General features: G+C 33.3%; 1 pseudogene; it reads left to right on the forward strand.

Moving 5' to 3' along the window:
* The first annotated feature begins 6,289 nt into the window (after nucleotides 1–6,289).
* LOC141562037 (T-complex protein 1 subunit zeta pseudogene) lies at nucleotides 6,290–6,967 on the forward strand (annotated as a pseudogene).
* The last annotated feature ends 1,455 nt before the right edge of the window (nucleotides 6,968–8,422 follow it).

The raw sequence follows: 8,422 nt of genomic DNA on the forward strand, positions 1-8,422 counted from the left end.
GATCAATCTCATCCCTACACAAATTATGGTATGAGACAGACCTGTCTGCTTGAACGTGGGCCTGCTTCTGACTATCCTTGTCTGACTGTACCCTCCTCTGTTGCTCCTCCATCCAATTTTTATTCCATAAATTTTTTCATACAAAAGGGACTGGCTGTTGGTGATTTTACTCTCCAAAAGAGATTTATAACTGCTGTCACCCAAACCAGAAATACAATATCCTTAAGACTTTATCATGTTACCCAAGAAATTGACCAGTATGAAGAAAGAGATAAGGGAAAAAAAGTAAACTTAAGCAGAAATCTTAGGCAATATTGGCTGCTGCTTAGAAATCTCTAGCTCTTTGTTGAGCCTTGCCATAACACTTCAGAGAACAGGGATGGTTTGAAAGGGAGCATTTTTTTACTAAAGATCACAGAAAAAAAAAAGGGGGGAAATGAAATGTTGGGAGGATCTAAATAGAAATTTATGGCATGAGAGTAAGGAAGTATGTCTGTTTTATCTGTGTTATCTTATCCATACTTTGTACTAACTCAGGCCAGCAGATATTTCCAAGTGTTTGTTTTGTTCTATACTTTTTCCTTTGGTCTGATCAACCAAGAGGTCAAAACTGTAAAAAGTAAAACTTTCAAAAAGTTTTCAGAAAGGGCAACTCTCTTTTTTTCTCTTTATATTTTAAACACTGGCCATATTGTAAATTGTGGAGATGAAAAACAGATGCAAAAAATAGAGATTAGATTTATGATTAAAAGAAAAAAAATTCTGTACTGAAAATTTCTAAATTATGATTTGAATGTTTTTGTGAGTATTTTGAGAGGTTTGTGTTTTGGGGGAAGGGGGTACCTTTTTGTAAAGTTTAACATAAATAAAAATTGGAATATTTAGTAGTTTACTTCACAGAAAGGAGTAAATTTTAGATGGTTTGAGAATACTTTTAAAGCTAGAGTTAAATTTTAAGAACTCATTTTTCTTATTAATAATGAAATCTGTTCAAGAGAAATTCAGCAAAATTCATAGAATTGTTAAGATAAGAACTTAGAAAAATGGTACAGGAAAAATTAGAGTAAAATTTTTGTGAGTTTAAATGATTTCATAATTAAGAACTAAATATATATGTATATGTGTATATACATATATATATATTTACTATTTAACATTAAAGTAACATGTTGGAGAATTAAAAAGTTGAGATTAAATCTTTAAATGTTCAATTATTACTTGAGTAAAAGCATTGTCACCCAGTAAGAACAGTCACTCCCACTTTTTGATTAACAAAACAAGTTCACTCTTTTAAAGCAGTTTCAGTTTATTTATTCTGAGTTTGAAGTTTTTGGGTGCCACTCTGTAGGCATTAGGTAGTATTCATTTTAATTTAGTGTAGATTAGACATTCTTTAAAAGATACATTTAAAAACTACACTTGAAGAGAATGACAAATTTATTGTAGGATGTATTATAGAATGAAAATTAGACCTCTTTCAGTGTTCTCTCTTCAAAAGAATAAAAATAAGTAAGGAATTTATTCATCTTCCTATTGTTTATTGCTTTTCAACAACCAACCTGAAGAAACTAAGATATTGGACTCCCAGATTGAGAGTGAGTTTGTTTTTAAATTAGAAAGCAACTGAAAGTTAAATTTAAGGTTTGTTTTTTTTTTTTTTTTTTGTAAAGCCTATGATAAATTATGGACAGAATTTAACAAGAATATAGTTGACATGGTCAAGTTAAGGAAACAGAAGAAATGGATTTGGCCTTGGGTGATTTGAAAGGGAACAGACTAAAAGAAACACCTTAAACCCTTCAAAATAAACCCATCAGATACTTTTTTTTTTTTTTTAGTAATGCAATTTCTAATAGCTTTAGCTGAGATGTGAAGTAAAGATTATGTTTTTAATAAAAACAGATAAAATTTTGACTTCATATATCAATTAAATTATAATAATCTGCTTTGCTATTAAAAAGTTAGTGAAAGTGGCATAAATCATTAAGGATATAATTTGGTTATATTAGTTTCTTTTAAATATTAAAGGAACTGTATAAATATACTGTTGAAAGGTAATGCTATTTAATATGCATTTAATTGAATGCTGATGTTTTAATGTGTTAATGATTATTTCTCAACAATTGTAGTCTCATCATCACTTTTCTTTTTTAGTTCTTTTTTAAGAATAATAGCTTTTTATTTTTCAAAATACATGCAAAGATAGTTTTGAAAAAACCTCATGTTTCAAAATTTTCTCCTTCCTTCCTCCTCTCTCCACAACTAACAAACAAACAGCAACAATTAAGGTGAAAATACTATGAGCCACTGAATGGAGGACATAGTCTATTACCCAGGCTGAGATTTCCAATTGAATGGGAGTTGTCTGGGAAAGGTATGCCCCTCCCAGAGTTTGAGAATCAGTAATTCCTCCCAAAGAGGACATAGTTTACATTGGGTCCCCCCCAAGTTAAAAGGGCACAATTTACATCATTCCCCATTCCCCCCTCAAGTTCACAACTCCACCAACAATATATGTGTCCCAGTTTTCCCACATGCCCTCCAACATTTGGCCAATCTGAGACTCACCATCACTCTTTCTTTCTTTCTTTCTTTCTTTCTTTCTTTCTTTCTTTCTTTCTTTCTTTCTTTCTTTCTTTCTTTCTTTCTTTCTTTCTTTCTTTCTTTCTTTCTTTCTTTCTTTCTTTCTTTCTTTCAAGAGGGCTGCCACAAACATTCTTGCAATACAGGTCCCTTTCCCTTCTTTAATATTTCTTTGGTATATAATCCCAATGGTAACACTGCTGGATTAAAGGGTATGCACAGTTTGATAACTTTTTGAGCATAGTTCCAAATTGCTCTCCAGAATGGTTGGATCAGTTCATAACTCCACCAACAATGCATCAGTGTCCCAGTCTTCCTGCATCCCCTCCAACATTCATCATTATCTTTTCCTGTCATTTTTGCCAATCTGACAGGTATATAGTGGTATCTCAGAGTTGTCTTAATTTGAGTTTCTCTGATCAATAATGATTTGGAACACCTTTTCATATGAGTAGAAATGGTTTCAATTTCATCATCTGAAAATTGTCTATTCATATTTTTGACCATTTATCAGTTGGAAAATTCACCATCACTTTTCAATATAAATTAATTATATCAATTAAAGCATAACCTAATTCATACAGTGGACTCTGAAATTTGAAATCCTGATAGCTAATAGTACTTGTGAAAATCAAGGTTTTAAATTATTAACGTTAGTGATTATATAGCTATATTTGATTTAGTTGAATCCAAAAATTAAATTAGTGTGATTAGGATTTCTGTTAATTTAAAACCATTAGAAAATTAACTTCTCTTTGATGAGAAACAAAATCCCTAACTTCATAATTCAATACAATCATTCTATAATTACTATAGAAGAAAATATCACAAACTTTGTAAAAGAATAGGCAATTAGAAACTAAAATCTTTTACAGGCAAACAAAAAGTGCTTATAAGTTTCATTACACATTTAAGTACCATAACCAAAATGAAAGTTGCTTTTATGTACAATATATGTACAATTATGTACAATACAGCTGAGAAACCATATCTGGGCTGTGACCAATTCCCCCTGGTCATTGCCAATGAAGTTTTTTGTGAAACAGATGTATGAATGCTTTTCTAGCATAAAAGGAGGTAGATAACTTCTCCAAAGTCATCCTGCTTACTGAAATCTGTGATGCTGAAATGACGACCCAAGGGCTACTTTAAATTTTGCAGTTGTGCTGAGTGAGTTGTATTTACATTTATCAGATAATCACTTATAAAAATTATGTAATTGTAACCAATTCTATTTAGCCAAAAAGCCTCAAAGAAATTTGGAATGAACTATGGATTTGTAAGCCTTTAAGAACCCCCAAATTTGACAGCATTGCAATTAATTGGCTTTGTGTAATAAAGACGTCTATTGAAGTATAAAGGGAAATCCACTAGAATAAAGATGAAGTATTTAAAAAGTCTTGGTCGTGATTTGGAAATGAAGACTACAAGAATGTAGCAAATAGAATAAAGTAAAAGAGTATTAGACCAGAATATGAAAGGGGTAATTTTGAAAGATTTTAATCAAATTCCACTGAAAGGACAGAAAAAGAAAGGAAGGGAGAAAGTTTCATATAGTAGGAATGAGAGAACAATGGTAGAGTTAAACAATGTTGGAGAATGTTTGTGCTGACATTGATGTTGTCCTAGTGGTAGAGAATTGAGGTGTGAGAATTGATGTGAGAATTCCCTCTGGTCTCAGCGCAGGTTCAGTGTGAAAGAATTCACCAACCCGAAATCTGAATGGAAAAGGAAGTTTTATTTTTCACTAAGAAGCTCTCTCTTAGTAGGCAAATCTCTTAATGAGGAAATTTGCAAAGAATGTGTGAACAGAAACCTATTTTATGAGCAAATCTTGGGGAACTAGGGGCAGTTTGAGCTGATGATCAGACCAAGATCTCCCTACTTAATGAAATCACTTTGAAGGCTTTTTTTCCAGAGCTTGGAATTTCCTGAAAGGGGATCTGGCTATCCCAAAACATCAATGTATGGGGGGGGGGAGAGTGATTTGCCCAGATCTCCAATTGAATGATTCTGCTTATCTTTGAAAAAGCTTGTTTGGAAAGTATGTCCCCTCCCAGACTTTCTGGAGTCTGAGGCTGTGAATCTCCCTTCTTTTACAGATTAAAGGGGACACAGTTTCAGAGTTCACTGCCCCCCCATCAACACTATGAATGGAGAGCTTAAAGGAAATAGTTTTACAATTTTGAAAAATGAAATATGAGGAAGGGTTTTCATCCCATTGAAATAAAAAGCTTTTTTTTTTTTTTTTTAAATAAAAATCTCTTTGACAAGTATTGCATAGCTTCCTTCCTCAGTCACTATAAGATTATAAAAGAAATCTCCTAAGACTTTGCAGAATTTAGGGAAAGTTTAACAATTATATATTAACTACCTAGTTGACAGAGAAAATATTTACTTCTTTGGTCTGGTCTGGAGGTCCTGGAAAGGCTCTGACACATGGGGGGATTCTTTTTCTCTCTTTTTTCTCCCTTCTCTCCAGTCTTACTTCTGATACAGAAGACATCAAGCCCATCAAGGATGGCAAAATGCAACTATTACACTAGATGCAAATTGAACACCCACGTGCCTTCTTGTCTGCAAAAGTAGCGACAGCCCAGGATGATATTACTACTGATGGCACTACTCCAAATGTTTTTATAATTGGAGAGCGCTGAAGTTGGCAGATGTCTTCATCTCTGAAGGTCTGAATTTTAATGGAAGGGTCCAAGACAAAGGTCCTTGAAGGTTAGGATCAAATCAAAATGATCAAAGAAATAAAAAGAAATTTTCATTGATGTGACTGAACATCCCTGAGTAGCACAGTCAATGCTGATGTATGTGCCTGACAGGCTAATAGAGGCAGTGATAGATTCAATTTGGCCATCAGAAAACCAACTGAACACATTGATCTTTTCATGGAAGAGATCGTGTATTTGAAGCATAAATCAGAAACTGACACAATGTTGATCAGAGGTTTGGTTTTGGACCATGTACATACTGTACATATTGATATGAAAAAAAATGGTGGAAGATGGTTACAATTTATCATTATGCAATGTATCATTATGTTGGGGGCGGTAGTCCCCTTTGATATTGCTTGTTTAATCTCCAACTTCCTTTGGGCTAGTTTCGGTTTTCAGCCCCCATTCTAATGATCTGAAATTCCTTTCTGGGGAGAGACTGAAGGAGATAACAATAGAGAATTTTTGTCTTATTTACAATAATAAGAAAATTCCTGTCTTATTTACAACAACAGAGAATTCTTGTATTATTGACAAATATCTCCGGAACCTCTTGATAACATCTCTGTGCAAACATTGTTTTGATGACTCTAGTCATCATGTATGTATATAAGGATGGCTGAAAAATGAAATCTTTGCATTTGGTGTATACAAGCCAAATGCCTGTCAACTGACGTCCCCCTTTTCAGGCAGTTTGGGTCTTCCTGAAGGCCAAATGCCTATCTATCCCTTTATTATCAATAAAGACTTTGTTTCCATACAGCATTGAGTAGCAAATTCATTTGCTGCCAACCCCACCCTTGGTTACTTTGGAGAAGGAAGGAGAGAGAGAAAAGGAACTGACCCATCTCGGGTTATACCTCAGTTTACTCCTCATCAATTAGAACATAAAAAAATAGAAGTAAATTCTGAATTTTTTTTTTTTTTTTTTTTTTACAAAAGTGTGAAGGAGAGAAACTAGTAAAAGCAGAAAGGGAAGAAAAATGTGTGGCTATTCAAACAAAGGATTTGTTATTAATCAAAAGGGAATTGACCCATTTTCTTTAGATACTCTTGCAAAAGAAGGTATAGTAACTCTCTGCAGAGCAAAAAGTAGAAATATGTAGAGAACGACTCTTGCATATGGTGATGTAACTATGAATTCTCTAGAAGACTTAAATTCTGACTGTTTGGGACATGTAGGGATTGTCTTTGAATGCATATTAGGAGAAAGAAGTTCATCTTTATTGAGAAATTGTGGTCACATTGTTGATTAAAGGTCCAGATATACACATAATTACATAGATCAAGGTCCCAGTAAGAGATAGTGCACAAGCTCTTGAAAAGTGTCTTGAGCCTTTGCTGAAGTACTCACTAAATATAACCCTATTGTCAAGGGAAGGGCTCTTCTTGAGAGTCCAAGTATTTGCTGATGCATTGTTTGTTTGTTCCCGACTCTGATTTTGACCTTTAGGAAAAATTAGTTAAGATACAGGCTGAACATTCAGAATCTGGACACAAATTATTGGTGTTGATTAAAAAATAGGTGAGCTGGTTATTGCAGTGGAAACTGGGAGAATTATTGTGTGAAGCAACTCTTCACTCCTGCAATGTAATTGCCATCAAATCTTCTCCTAGTTAATAAGATCATATCATCTAGAATGTCATCTTTGAAAGGGTGAATTGAATCATATGTTTCCATTTATAATCAGTAGAATCATGAAGGTCAGAAAGAACCACAAAGCCTGTCTGATGATGATGTTTTTCTTGCCAGCTGTGAAAAGATTTTCCAAAGAATAATTGTTTTTCTTATTGTTGTAGTAAACCTGGTCTCTAAAACTGAAATTATTGGCTCTTGTTCAAATGTAAGGTCCTAAAATTAATTTCAGCATTTATTTATTTTTAAAATTTAATTGTGGCCTGCAATTAAAACTTCTGCCCTTTTAACACCTCTCTTCATCCATGTCTGTGAGGTCCTTGGGATTTTCTACAGTCTGGTTCATAAAATCTTACTAATTAACTTTAAAAAAGAGTGAATTTCATTTAATATCATTTGGACAATCATAAAATTGTAAATATTAATTAATATTAATAAAAATTAATTAATTAAATAATAGTGAGGCTACATTTTGAACTAACTTTCAGTGTCTGTGTGAAGTGGAGTTTGAGTTTTCTATTTCTATTGTTGAGTTGAAAATTGAGTTTATTTCTGTTAAATCACCTTGTGTTGGGCCTTTTGTAGTAATCAACCAGCAGGCACTAATAATCAAACCTCTCATGGCTGGTCTTGTGTAAAATGTTAAATTCTATAATCATTACTTTCTGTTTCCCCATTACTAATTTAATTTCAATGGATGTAGATCATTCCTGATTATGTTTAGTTTATAGATGATGATTTAATGGAGACATGTCTCCAAAGAATCAAAAGAGGAATAAGAAAATTAGATTATTGATTAATAGTTATGTTTTAATTAATCATTGAAATTAGTAATTTTTGATTAGATTTGAAGTTACTTGTTTAGGCCTCAGTAGTAAAGTTTTTTGGTAAGCGTTTAGATTCCCTAAATTTTTTTTTTTTCTGATACAATTGGGGTTGTGATTTGCCCAGGGTCACACAACAAGGAAGTATTAAGTGTTTTAGACCAGATTTGAACTCAGGTTCTCCTGACTTCAGGGCTGGTGCTCTATCCACTGTACCACCTAGTTGCCCCCAGGTTCCCTAATTTTAAGGACTACAAACTGGTCCTGTGTCATGAGGGAGATAAGGAAGATAGTTGGAAGGTGAGTCAATGTGGTCAGGAGATGTTTGGCCTAGTGTTTTTCTGGTATTGAGTGTTATAAGACTTTCCAGAAGATGTTCAATTCTGTCTTTCCCCTGGGCTATAGCTTCTGGAAATTCCTTTTTGCAAGTCAGAATGATTAAGAAAACAATATAGCTTACTTTCATCTTTCTTATAGATCAATCACACTCTTAGTTTAGTTTGTATCACTGGGCCTTATGTAACCAACTGTATAAAAAAATTGCTCTGACTGTTAGATGTGCCTTTGGCTACTGAAAAGCTATTGACCTCTTTTTATTGGCAATTGCTAGTCTTGCTAATAAATTGATCATGCTAAAAAACTTGTGCCTTAGTTTT

Source organism: Sminthopsis crassicaudata, chromosome 3 (genome assembly GCF_048593235.1).
Source record: "Sminthopsis crassicaudata isolate SCR6 chromosome 3, ASM4859323v1, whole genome shotgun sequence".
NCBI lineage: Eukaryota > Metazoa > Chordata > Mammalia > Dasyuromorphia > Dasyuridae > Sminthopsis > Sminthopsis crassicaudata.